Source organism: Ursus americanus, chromosome 13 (genome assembly GCF_024610735.1).
Source record: "Ursus americanus isolate L20-20 chromosome 13, mUrsAme1.1.p, whole genome shotgun sequence".
NCBI lineage: Eukaryota > Metazoa > Chordata > Mammalia > Carnivora > Ursidae > Ursus > Ursus americanus.
Window position 1 is genome coordinate 246,530 of NC_142139.1, and position 13,248 is coordinate 259,777.

General features: G+C 38.4%; 1 long non-coding RNA gene across 2 annotated transcripts in view; it reads left to right on the forward strand.

The window, feature by feature from the left end:
* The window catches only part of LOC123793134 (uncharacterized), a 231,607-nt gene that overhangs the window by 53,246 nt on the left and 165,113 nt on the right, over nucleotides 1-13,248 (forward strand). For both annotated transcript variants that reach the window (XR_006779860.2, XR_006779859.2), the window contains one exon: nucleotides 4,687-4,849. This is a non-coding gene — a long non-coding RNA (uncharacterized LOC123793134). The remainder of the gene's footprint in view (nucleotides 1-4,686; nucleotides 4,850-13,248) is intronic.

The window sequence follows — 13,248 nt, forward strand, 5'->3', positions numbered from 1 at the left end:
CATCTTTCTTGTTTTCCTCTTAATTCAACACAATACAATTTTTAAGTGTTAAAGTCTTTCAACTATAACACCTAAGGCATTTAGCATATAGAAAAAAAGGTGTGCATAGAAAAGTTATGTTACGCTGCTTCATTTCTGTGTTGTTGTTTTGTGTGTTCCAAGTTTGGATCTTTGATTCAATTAGTTGATTTTTCGTAAGCCATGACCCTGATGGGGTAAGCCAGTTGAGCTGGGCATCCATTACAGATACTGAAATGCAGCTGCTGAATAGCTGGTTTTGCTCAGTGATTTCACCTCATGATATATACAATTAGCAGAAACTTACACTTTTACTTATCAAACTGAAGACTGAGAAACAATTTAATGTTTTCAACTGTAAGAAAGTCTTGTAAGTAGAGGGTGATGTTTATTTATTGTCCATTTTCTGCTGAAGAAAATAAAAAAGAATTGATATTTAATTGCACATGAAGGATTGAGATAAATTTTGAGATAAAGTTCTCAACAATGAGGGTTATTCAATATTAGAAGGAAATTCTGCCTACCTTTGGGAAAGTCAGGGGGGAGAAAGAAGGTAGAAATGGGGTCACTAAGAGATGGTATTTGGGGTGGGAAACTATATTCTATAATTTTCATAGGGGCTTTCCCATTGGATAGATTGAAAGAAGGTTAGATTATATTCTCTCTGGGAATTCAAAGAGGATATTGGAGAGAGACTGGACAACAAACAGCATTTTAAGATCTTGATTAAATATTACAGTTTTATGATTGAGCAATCTTTTAACAATTCAGTTGCAAGTCTGTTTTAGAAAAATTACATTTTTTTTTTTTTGGTTATTAAACCAAAGCATCACATATGTATTGAACACTAATATACAGAAGGCTTTTTATGGTTTGGATATAATTTGTATATTGCTTAATTCAGGCATTGGTGCTTAACAAATAAACACTGATTTGAATGTGATTTTTCTAAGGTTGAAGGTGATTCAGCCTTTTTATTTCTTTTTCATATTTATTGTATCTGTCCCTTATGTAAATTCCATAGATGGCTAGGTATAAAGATGATTACTCTGAATACACAGGGTGAATTTTCATGACTCATGGAACTCCTTTCATCCCGCTCAAACTGCCGACCTTCTACTGCCTCATTATTTTGTAGAAGTTTGAGATTACTACATGAGTGCTAGGTTCCTTGTAGAGTGTCCGAGGCAGTCTTACACAAGGCAGCTGTTGATCATGCAGGATCTGAAATTCTCCAGGTTATATGGTAATCTCTAGAACCACCCTTAAACCCAGACCAAAGGGGCCCCTTCTTTGGGTATTGTTATAGGCTGAAATGTGTCCCCCAGCTCCTAAATTCATATGTTGATGTCCTGACCCCCAATACCTCAGAATGTGACTGTATTTGGAGACAGGGCCTTTAAAGAGGTAAAGAAAGTAAAATAGGATTAGAGTTGACTCTAATCTAACCTGATAGGTGTCCTTAAAAGAAGAGTAGACTAGGACATGGAAAACAGAGAGAGAGGGACAACCGTATGAAGACACAGTGAGAGGATGGCCATCTGCAAGCAAAGACGAGAAATTTCAAAAGAAACCAATCCTGGGATGCCTTGGTTTTGGACTTCTAGCCTCCAGAATTATGAGAAAATAAATTTCTGTTGTTTACCACCCAGTATGTAATATTTTGTTATGGTAGCCCCAGCAAACTAATATAGATATTATTACTCATAATGCCCCCTTCTGGCCCTCATCCTGCCCTCTGCCCCTGTAAGGACCAGGAGTCTGTAGGACCACAGAGATATGCCCGCTTGGGAGGTGGGCCCATCTTGTACATATGCCTGCCTTTGAACCATGCTATGTAGGCACAGACCCTGAAATTCTGTAACTGAATGGCCTGAGACCACTTTCAGAGCTTGAGTAACCTCTGACTTTGGTCATTCCTCATGGAAGCAGCTCCATCCATCTGTGGACACCTGTACCTGTAGCTTTGGGCTATAGCTATGTGGAAGGAGTGTAGGGGAGCAAGAACAGAGTAGTCATGGAAAAGAAGAGGGGGCAAGCCATGGGTGTGATGGAGACAAAGAAGGAGGGATCATTTTCTCAGTGCCTCAATGTACTGATGTGGAACTTTGAGGAATCTGAGAGAAGTTTGAACCTACCTTTCCAGGGTTTGGTCAAGGTGTATTTTTCAAGGTAGTAGGATAGGACATACTTTATTTACAGTTTTGTTAGCTGGACGTGTCATTTTTAATATTGTATGTTTTGTGGCTCTCCGTTTGTATTTTTTTTTAAAGATTTTATTTATTTATTGTCAGAGAGAGAGAAAGAGGGAGATCGCAAAAGCAGGGGGAGCAGCAGGCAGAGGGAGAAGTAGGCTCCCTGCTGAGCAAGGGGCCTAATGTGGGACTTGATCCCAGTACCCTGGGATCATGACCTGAGCTGAAGGCAGATGCTTAACCAACTGAGCCACCCGGGCGTCCCTCGATTTGTATTCTTATCCAGGTTCCACAATACGTTAGAGGTAGGTCCGATATCAATTCCTCTATTGTAATTTCCTATTTTCCATATTAGAGGCAGTATATGGAAGCTGGATTTGTGGTTGACATCAGTGGTATAGTAAAATTATTTATTCGATCTTAGTTTATTCCTAGTTTGAGGACAGATAAAACTTTAGACACCGAAGTCAGAGATAGGGGCAGGAAGGAATCCAGAGAAAGGAGGGAGGAAAAGGAGGCACTGTTTACACGTCCAGATCTCTGGGTTCAGATCACCTTTGATGAATTTTAACTTCAGCAGTTTTGGATGATGATTGCATCAGCTCAGGTCCAAGATGAAGTTAGGAGTGTAAGAGCTTTATTGGAAGTCTAGCCTGAGGAAGAAAAGTGGCAGAATAAGCAGGAGCAGGTGGGGAAAGCCTTCAGAAGATGCCACTGCTCTGAGACTGTGCAGGGAGAGTGGGAGGAAAGAGGAGAGGGTAGGATGGGCCCAGATTACAGAGCAGTTCTGAGAAATCTCAGCCAGCCCTATGGGGGGCTTGTTCACAGATTACCCGTAGAGGAGTCCTGAATTGGGAAGAAAGGGTCAGGCCCTAGTACCCCCATCAGGCTCAGTCATTAGTGGGGGACTTCTAGGGAAAGCATGACCTCAGCTCTGCAATGGATCCTGGAAGTGTTACAGCTGGAGGCTCTTAGTAGGATGCACTCCTCATGGCAGGTTCTTAGAGGGAGATCTGAGGGGTGCACTATATAGCTGCTACGTTTATTTATTTATTTTCTGATTGCAAATACAATTCATGTTTATCATGAAAACTTTCTCAAATCAAAATGAAAATTAAAAAAAAAATCAGAGAAAATAAAAATGTCTCATAATCCCATCCTCTATGAATAAGCATTAATAGTTGGTAAATGTTGGGGCACCTGGGTGGCGCAGTCACTAAGCAACTGCCTTCGGCTCAGGGCGTGATCCCAGCATTCTGGGATCGAGCCCCACATCAGGCTTCTCTGCTGGGAGCCTGCTTCTTCCTCTCCCACTCCCCCTGCTTGTGTTCCCTCTCTCACTGGCTGTCTCTCTCTGTCAAATAAATAAATAAAATCTTAAAAAAAAAAAACAGTTGGTAAATGTGTTCATTAGTGTTCTCCACAGAAACAGAAATAACAGATTGTATGTGTGTGTGTATGTTATATGTATGCTTATTTTAAGGAACTGGCTCCCTTGATTGTAGAGGCTGAGAAGTCCCATAATCTACCATCTGCAGGCTGGAAGCCCAGGAAAGCTGATGGTAGAGTTCCAGTCCTGTCCAAAGGCCTGAGAACCAGGGGAGCCAGTGGCATAACCCCTGTCTGAATCTGAATACAGGAGAATGATGTCCCAGCTTACGCAGTTAGGCAGAGAGGGTCCCCTCTTCCTCCACCTTTTTGTTCTATTTGGGGCTTCCTTGGATTGAATGATACCTACCCACATTGGGGAGGGCAATTTACTCTACTTACAAAACTGATTCAAATGCTCATCTAATCCAGAATACCCTCACAGATATACCCAGAAATAACATTTAGTTTAATCTGAGCATCCCAGGTTCCAGTTGACACATAAAATTAACCATAATGGTAAATATCTTTAATTATAGGGATGCTTAAAAAATTAAATTCATATCATATATATTGGCAATCAAAACTTTTTATTTAGGCTTTTTATATTTTACATGTTTCTACATGTCATTAAATATTCTTTTCCAGGACAATTTAATTATTGCACTGTAAAACATTTTATGATAATGCCATACTTTATTAACCAATTCATTTCTTATTTTTGAATAGTTTTCTAGTTATTCCCATTACTATTAATATTAACAGTATTTCCCATACTATTAACAATACAATGAGCATCATAGCCCACAAAAAATAATATTTTTTTAAAGATTTTAGTTATTTGAGAGAGAGAGAACACATGAACATGGGGGGAGGGGCAGAGCAGGGAGCCTGACACAGGGCTGAGCAGGGAGCCTGACACAGGGCTCGATCCCAGGAACCTGGGATCATGACCTGAGCTGAAATCAGGAGTTCCACACATAACTGACTGAGCCACCTAGATGCCCCAAGCAAACAATTTTAAATTTGATTTCTAAGTCTTTTTTTTTTTCCAAGTGTAAAGTACTTCCCCACTTATTCGTGGTTTTGTTTTCCCTGGTTTCAGTTTTCCTCAGTCAGCTGTGGCCTGGAAGCAGATGATCTTCCTTCTCATGTGCCATCAGAGGGTCAATAGCAGCCTGATGCTAAGTCACAGAGCTTATATCATTCACCTCACTTCATCTCATCACATAGGTGTTTTATCGTCTCACACTATCACAAGAAGACGGGTGAGTACAGTACAATAAGATATTTTGAGATAGACCACATTTCACAGCACTTTCATCACATTATAATTGTTTTGCATTTTGTTAGTGTTGTTTATCTCTTATTGTGACTAATTTTTAAATTAAACTTTATATAGGTGTGTGCGTATAGGAAAAAACAGTATATATGGGGTTTGGTACTATCTGCGGTTTCAGATATCTACTGGGAGCCTTAGAAGTTATCCCCTGTGATTAAGGGAGGACGACTATACACAGAATCAGCACTTTTATATTTCCCCTAATTACTCTTTATAAATCGATTGGAAATGTTAGCATTAGTTATTGTGTTTATATAAACATATATGTAATTTATATGATTTATAAAGCACTGATAATACTGTTATTTAGTAAGGTGTTTCCATGTAATTATAGTGTTAATTATGTGGTCAAAACCACAATAAACTGACCTGTGGTTTTATATACATGTCTTTTATGTTTTGCTTTATATAGGTAATTTCTGTTTGTGGTGTTGAATTTACTTTTGAGGGCCAATTCAAGTAATTGTTTCTCAGACTTCCCTGAGTTAGCAACTTTAAAGATATTTTTGACATATTGGCAATAATACTTTTATAGAGAAGGTAATATACAGATCAAGATGAAATAATACCAGTCATTAACAAAAATATGTGGAAACTGTGGCCTTGAGGAATCTATTTGGGAACCAGAACGTGGTTTGAAAACAAAACAGGTACCATATATTTAGATGTTACTGGTGAGTGAAATAGAGAAATCAATTTGAACCTTTGATAGGCTGTGCCTAATTGTTTTCTAATGGATTATAAAATATTTTTTTTTCTAGAAAGAAATACTGTCCAGATTTTTCAGAAAGAAATCTGAGAAAGATTCTCTTTGTTTTTATTTTTGCTGTGAGTTTAGAATAGCTGATGGGTGACAGAGTGATCAAAGAGTGCCTTAGGATTTATAAAAAATTTAATAGATGTTTGACTCGTAAGTCCATGGTGTGGCAAACCTATGCTTAGCTCAGAATACAACAATATTTGAGCTAACGTTCTAGTGTGTATTACACAGAACTATTTCTTGTTCTAGTTGGGAGAGCACACACATAAGAACTATAATTTCTTCTTTCCCTGTGGGGGAATTGAGGCTGAGAGAGTTTGAAGTGACTTGCTAGGGATCTCAAATATATATGGTTATGCCTGAAATATTACCCACCCTCTGATAGTTGTTTCCAATGATACTGAGTACAAAAATATCTTGTTCAAATCACTGTAAAATTTTTCCTGATGCAAAAAGTCAACTTAGATATAAATGTGAAGTGTGTATTAATTTTTAGCAAATATTGGTTGAGTGCCTCCTATATGTCATGCACTGTTCTGATGCTGCATATACATCAGTAAATACTACTACAAAAATTCCTATTTTTGTGAAGCTTACATTATAACTGCAGGAGGTAGATAATAAGCCATGTAATAGTAAATAAATTATGTGTTTGGAGTGATAACTTTTTGGAAAAAATAAAACAAACTAAAGGGGATTGGGAATGCAAAGGCAAGTGGGGAGGTTATAACTTAGATGGGTTGGTTGATGTCATCTCATTGATGAATTGATATTTGAGCTAAGATTTAAGAGAGTTGCAAGGATGAGTCTTGTAGTATCAGGAAGAAGAGCAGAGATACAGCTAGTGCAAAACATCTGAGAAGGTAGAGGCTAGTGGCAAATGCAGCAGGAACTGCGAAGAGGAGTAGATGAGAGGAGAAGGGAAGGGAAGGTAGAGGAGTGGCAGCAGAAATAAAGGGGAAGTTGCTGGACAGCCCTGGGGGTTCTTACAGTGACCAAGACTTTTTATTTGGAGAGGAATATAGAGCCATTGGAGGGTTTGATCAGGTAAGTGGTATGTTCTGACTTAGGATTTAAAAGGAGTACTCTGGTTACTTATGCTGAGAATAGACCAAGCATGGGTGGAAGCAGAGAGAGTGGTTAGACAATTACTGCTAAAGTCCAGGTGAGAGATGCCAGTGGCCTGAGCCAGAGTGGTAACAGATAAGGTGGTAAGAAGTGTCTCGATTGAAACATACCAGGTGTTCTGTGAGATAGCCAGCAGGATTTCCGGATAGGTGAGATGTGGGATGTAAAAGAAAATGAGGTGTGAAGCATGATTCTGAACTCCTGGAAATGCGGAACTGCCATTAACTGAAAGGGGAAGATGCAAGTCAAACAGGTTGTAGGGGAAAGATGAGGAATTTCAGCCTGAGGCTCCCATTAGACATTGGATGGAGATAGTGATTGGTTCCCTACGGGAGTCCCAGGCTGGAGATATGAAGTTGTCATCGTATTTAAAGCCATGACACTGGCTGAGATCATTTGGGGTCATAAGAGTAGGTTGAGAAGAGCATAAGAGCAAGGACTGAGCCCTGAGCACTTCACTCTTTGGAAGTAGATTGAAGAGGTTGAAGAGAAGGAACAAACAAAGGAGCCTGAGGAGGAGTTGGCCAAGGAGGGAGAAAGAAAACCAAGGAAGGGTGGTGTCTAGAAAGTCAAGTGAAAAGTGTTTTCAGGATGAGAGAGTGGCCTAAGTAAGATGTTGCTGACAGGTCAGGTTGCCTGAGACTGAACATTGACCACTGGAGTTAGTAATGGGCAGGTCATTTGCAACTTGATAAAAGCAGTTTTAGTGGAGTGGTGTGGGCACACCCTGACTGCAGTGGATTTAACAGAGCAGAGGAAGAGGTTAATTGGAAACCGTTAAGTATGGTCAACTTGGAGGAGATTTGCTGTAAAGGGATATAGAGAAATAGTTGCTGAAGGGAGAAGAGGGCAAACGAGTTTTTTTAATGTTTGTTTTTAAGTTAGGAGAAATAATAACATTTTGTATGCTAGTAAGAATGATCCAGGATAGACAGAAAAGTTAGTGATATAGGAGAAAAAGGGGAAATTTTGTGTGTTTGAGTAAGTGAGAGGGGATGGGGGCCAGTGCACAGGTAGCAGGATTACTGGTGGAAGGAACACAGATGGCTCATGTACATTAACAGAAAGAAAGGCAGACATAAGGATGTGGGTGCTTGTAGGTCATAGTGGTAAAAAGGAAAGCCCTCAGATCCCAACTTTCCAAAGCCCTGTTCTTGTAACCTATTTCGTATGTAGTATTCTGAGAGGGAATTGATATTTTCACACTCTTACTCAGCTGTGCAAAGAAAATGAAAAGTATTTATTTTAAAATGAATATTCATGACCTTCCCCCAGGCTGGAAGTGGGGAGTACCTCAAGCACAACCTCTGTCTGTGGTCCTGCAATCCTGGGGTCTGCACTCTGTGGTCTTTTTGTATCAATCCCAAATGGCTTTTTGTATGCCTGTTTCTGCCATGTGCTCAGTAACTCTGCATTCCAATTTCTGGTTCCCCATATACTGGGTATCTGGAGCTCCAGCTCAGGCTAAATCCTGTGCCCTGGGTAGCCTGCAACATACGATTAGGATGAGCTGCTAAACTGACTACAGGACTTTTCTAGCAGGGTAGATGTGTGTATCTAGTAGAACTACATAATTTAAAGCCAATGGTCAAATGATAGTGGGCAGACGCGAGGGGTAGAACAGGGCATCACAATGTTTAAATCTCTTTAGGCATTTCCAAAGTACTACTAGATCTGAGAAACAGTGTCTTCGAGACCTGCAGAATTTCTAAGGCTTAGTCTAACAACAGTTTATTAGTCCCTGCTGTTTTTAAGGGCGCCCACACCTACATGTTTCTGTGCTCCCTACTTCAAGGTGTGGCCCCGAGGATGAATGTAAGCAGGGACCCAAGCAACTGACTTTTTATTTTAACCCTTCATCTCTTGGACTGGGAGGGTGGGATTTTTATTTACTCTTCTTCATGGAAAGGATCCTTTCTATCTTGTATCTGTGATCTGGGGCAATAAGGCTTCTAGGGTTCAGCTATAATGATAGAAGTAATAACCGCTCTGCACTGGAGATTTAAGTGTCCTGTGCATGCACATGTACACATGCGTGCACACATATGCACACATGCATACACACACACGCATACACACACATGCATATACACAGACACCACACTCCTTCATTGCCACTTGTTGTGTAATCTTGGTCAAATTAACTTAACCTTTGTACTTTAGGGGATAAACTCAGGGTTGTTGTGAATATTAATCTGAAAATTTTATAAAACTCTTTGAATAACACTTGGAACCTTTGAATAGTCCCTGATGTAGTAGGTATTGACTAAATCTTAGCAATTTTATTTTTACATTTGCATACAAATATTCATGTAGATATCTAATGAAGGTAGATACTAAGAACAGACCCATGCTTTCCTAAGTGGAAGTTAAATGAATGAGGTTCCAGGAGTGAAATGCAATGTTGGAGAGCCTAATTGATTATCCTCAAGCAAAAGATGGTACATGGCGAGATTAGGAAAGACAGAAAATGGTCAAAGCTGAAACTACATAGAAAAGACAGCTTGCATGAGGTGATGCTTGAAAGGAAGATGAAATAGAAAATGTTCAAAGAGTCATATTAGTTAGGAATTTTGTTTCACTATTGATAAGAAAAAAGCAGCATCCAGCTCAAAGTCCACAGTTTCCTCCATTGGATCTAAATGTGGCTTTAACATTTATAAGGTGTCTGATAGCCTGTAAACCAAAAGCCAAATTATGCTGGTGAGAAAAAACAAGATAACCACAATAAAACCACTCATAACAGGGGAGAATGAGAAATATATAGTAGTCACTGCTCATAACAGGGGCCAAACGATGTTGGGCAAGAATATTAAGAATTTGCTGCCTTGGATGGAAGATAAGTTCCTTGATTAGGCCCTCTGGCAAATCCTGGTTCAGATATCTGGGAAAAATTCTCTGGTTCACTGAATTCCCTTGCCCTCTGATGGATTTTAACCTTTTACCTGAATTATGCTGTTACAAAGAATATTTGATGGACATCTGTGTGTACTAGTTCAAGCATATATATCTAAAGAATTCATTCCTAGAAGTGAAAGTTTTGAAAATTAATTGTATTGAAAACTAAATACATATTTCTGAATTATCCTCTAAAATAAAGTTCCTATAAGCATAAAATAAAATAGAGTTCCTGTTGTGAAGTATCTCTTCAAATAAATAAAGAAAGAATTACATAGGCCCATATATCAAACCATTGTATTTACAGTTTTTGCTGCTTGGAAAGATACATAACGACATCACTGTATTTAAAAAATGTATTTTTAGTTCTCACAACAGGAGTATCTTATATCTTTTTTTTTTTATAATGATTTTTTATTATATTATGTTAGTCACCATACAGTACATCCCCGGTTTTCGATGTAAGGCTCGATGATTCATTAGTTGTGTATAACACCCAGTGCACCATGCAATATGTGTCCTCCTTACTACCCATCACCGGCCTATCCCATTCCCCCTCCCCCCTCCCCTAGGAGTATCTTATATCTGAAAAAATGTTTGTGTATGTATAAAATGACTCAATTGACTCATTATGACTTAGTTGATTAATTATTAGTTGACAAATATGACTTTGATGACTGATAATCTCTGGTACCTCAGGGATCTGCCACTCATGAGTTGGGAATCATGACACTAGACCATGAGTGTATCTAGCTACAGGCTGATGCTTTGTCTATGCTAATTGGTACCAGGTTTGCACCTGGTTGGTGCTCTGGAAATACTAGTTGGTTTGTGTACCGTTTCATCTTCACTACTACTTGCTTCAAATTAGGGTTTCTCTCCTCACACCCTCATCATGAGGGAGGAATGTAGATTCCCATAGCTTTCTTCCTACCTTTCTGTCCCTAAAAAGAGGGTTTTTTTTTGAGGTTTTTAAGGGCTTGTTTTGTTTGTTTTGCTTTGGTGTCAACAACCGTTGGAAATAAGAGGGAAAAAATCTTCTGCTTTCTGGGTTTCCAGTTAATTGACGTTGGGATCTGGAGTAGCAGTGGGTCTAAAAGGGCATGGACAGGGGTCACTAATAAGAAGAATAGGAAGTGTAAGGGGCCTCGAGTGAATTGCATGCCAGTTGACACGTGAAAGTACAAACCCATTTTGCCATATCTTTCAGTTATTTGTGAGTAGTAAAAAATCTGGACTTGGTGTTCCATCATATTAAAACTAATTAAAAATAAAATAGGACATGGGTAGAACAAAAAAGTTTGTGGGTTGTATTGGGTTGTAGTTTTCAGGTTTATACCTCTTCTGGGCAAAGAGATCTTTAGTCTCAAGCTTATATTTAAGGTCATTTGTTTTCTCTGTATTGTAAATAGCAATTCAAATCAAGGCTATTCCTGACAGCTAGACTCAATGTTCTCTTAGAGAAGGGACTGAGACCACTTGGCTTTTTACTGTGTCTGGTCCTAGCATAGTCAGTACCCAATTAATATATTAAGAACAGGCAGAAAATTTGATTTTTAAATTTATTAGGTAAATATTGAGATGGATGGCATTCATGTCTAGTAACAAGTACCATACAAAATACAATCTTTCAGAAAAAGTTGATAGTATTTATTTTATACACTGTTTGCATTTCTTCATTTCTTTTTTTTCCTCTAGTATTTTATTTTTCGTTTCTTTATTTCTTTTTGTTTTTGCTAGAAGAGGAAAAATATTGGATATAGGTTGTTTAGGACCTTTTAGAAGAAGGAATTGCTTTTGCCTTTTTTTTTTTTTTTACGATTTTCGTTGTGATCCTGTAATATAGGTGTCTTCTAAAAAATTACAAATATTTCAAATGTTCTGCTTCATTTATAATAAACTAGCTAAATGTTTTGGCAGTTCTAGTATTTTATATCAGGTTTGCTTCTTTTCTTAGAAATCACACAAAAGACCTCTTTGGTCAAATTATCCCCAGTGTTGGTTCTGAAAATGGGGACACCATCTGTTTTTCCTGCCAAATCATCCCACCTTTAATGCTTTCTCATTTTTCTTACTGAAAATACAGTTTAACTATTTGGTTGAAGGTACCCATTATAAAACCTCCTCCCTTATTATCATTCTTCTTCCTATAAAGTGGATCTCCAAGTGTGGTCTGCAGACCCTGGAGGGTCCCTGAGCCCGTTTCAGGAGGTTCTGTGTGGTCAAAACTATTTTCACGATAATAGTAAGTCTTTTTTGTCTTTTTATTGTGTTAACATTAGCTCCAATACTGCAAAAGCAAGGGTAGATGAAACAATTGAAGTTTAGCAGGAATTAAGATAACACAGGCTTGTAGTAAGACACCACTAAAATAAAAACAGGCTTATTTAAGAATGTCCTACCACAAGGGTGCCTAGGTGGCTGTTGTTGAGTGTCTGACTCTTGATTTCTGCTCAGGTCATGATTTTGGGGTCCTGGGATTGAGCCCCATGTTGGGCTTCACTCTTGGCATGGAGTCTGCTTGGGATTCTCGCTCTCTCTCTGCTTCTGCCCCTCTCCCTGCTCTCTCTCTCTAAATAAATAAATAAATAAATCTTAAAAAAAAAAATCCTACTGCATATCAAAATGCAGTGGCTGTCTCAAGGAAAAACACTTTTTTTTTTTTTTAACTTGCAAACTGAGCCTTCCAAAATGATTTAGAATTGCCTTTAGCTAGGGTGGGAAAGGGAGTTTACTAGAGCAGTAGTAGAATAGACAGGAAGTGCCTGGTGCAAAGGCTCACTAAGATTAGGACTTAGTGTAGGAAAAACAATGCACATTTAAATAATTTTTAGTAAATCCATAGAGTTGTGTAGACATCACCACAATCAACTTATCTTTATTTATTTATTTTTTATTTTAATTCCTGTATAGTTAGCATACGGTGTTATATTAGTTTCACGTGTATAATATAGTGATTCAACACTTCCGTACAACATCCGATACTCATCACAAGTGCCCTCCTTAATCCCCATTGCCTATTTCACCCACCCCCTCCACCTCCCCTCTGGTAACAATCAGTTTGTTCTCTATAGTTAAGAGTTTGTTTCTTGTTTTGTCTCTCTTTCTCTTTTTCCTTTGCTCATTTGTTTTGTTTCTTAAATTTCATATATGAATGAAATCATGTGATATTTGTCTTTCTTTGGCTTATTACACCAACTATTATACTTTCTAGCTTCATCCATGTTGTTACAAATGGCAAGATATTATTCTTTTTTATTGCTGAGCAATATTCCACTGTATATGTGTACTACATCTTGTTTATCCATTCATCTATCAATGGACAGTTGGGCTGCTTCCATAATTTGGCTATTGTAAATAATGCTGATATAAACATAGGGGTGTATATATCTGTCAAATTAGTGTTTTCATATTCCTTCTGTGAATACCCAGTAGTGGAATTACTGGATCTTATTGTAATTCTATTTTTAATTTTTTGAGGAACCATCATACTGCTTTCCACATTGGCTGCACTAGTTTGCATTCCCACCAACAGTAAA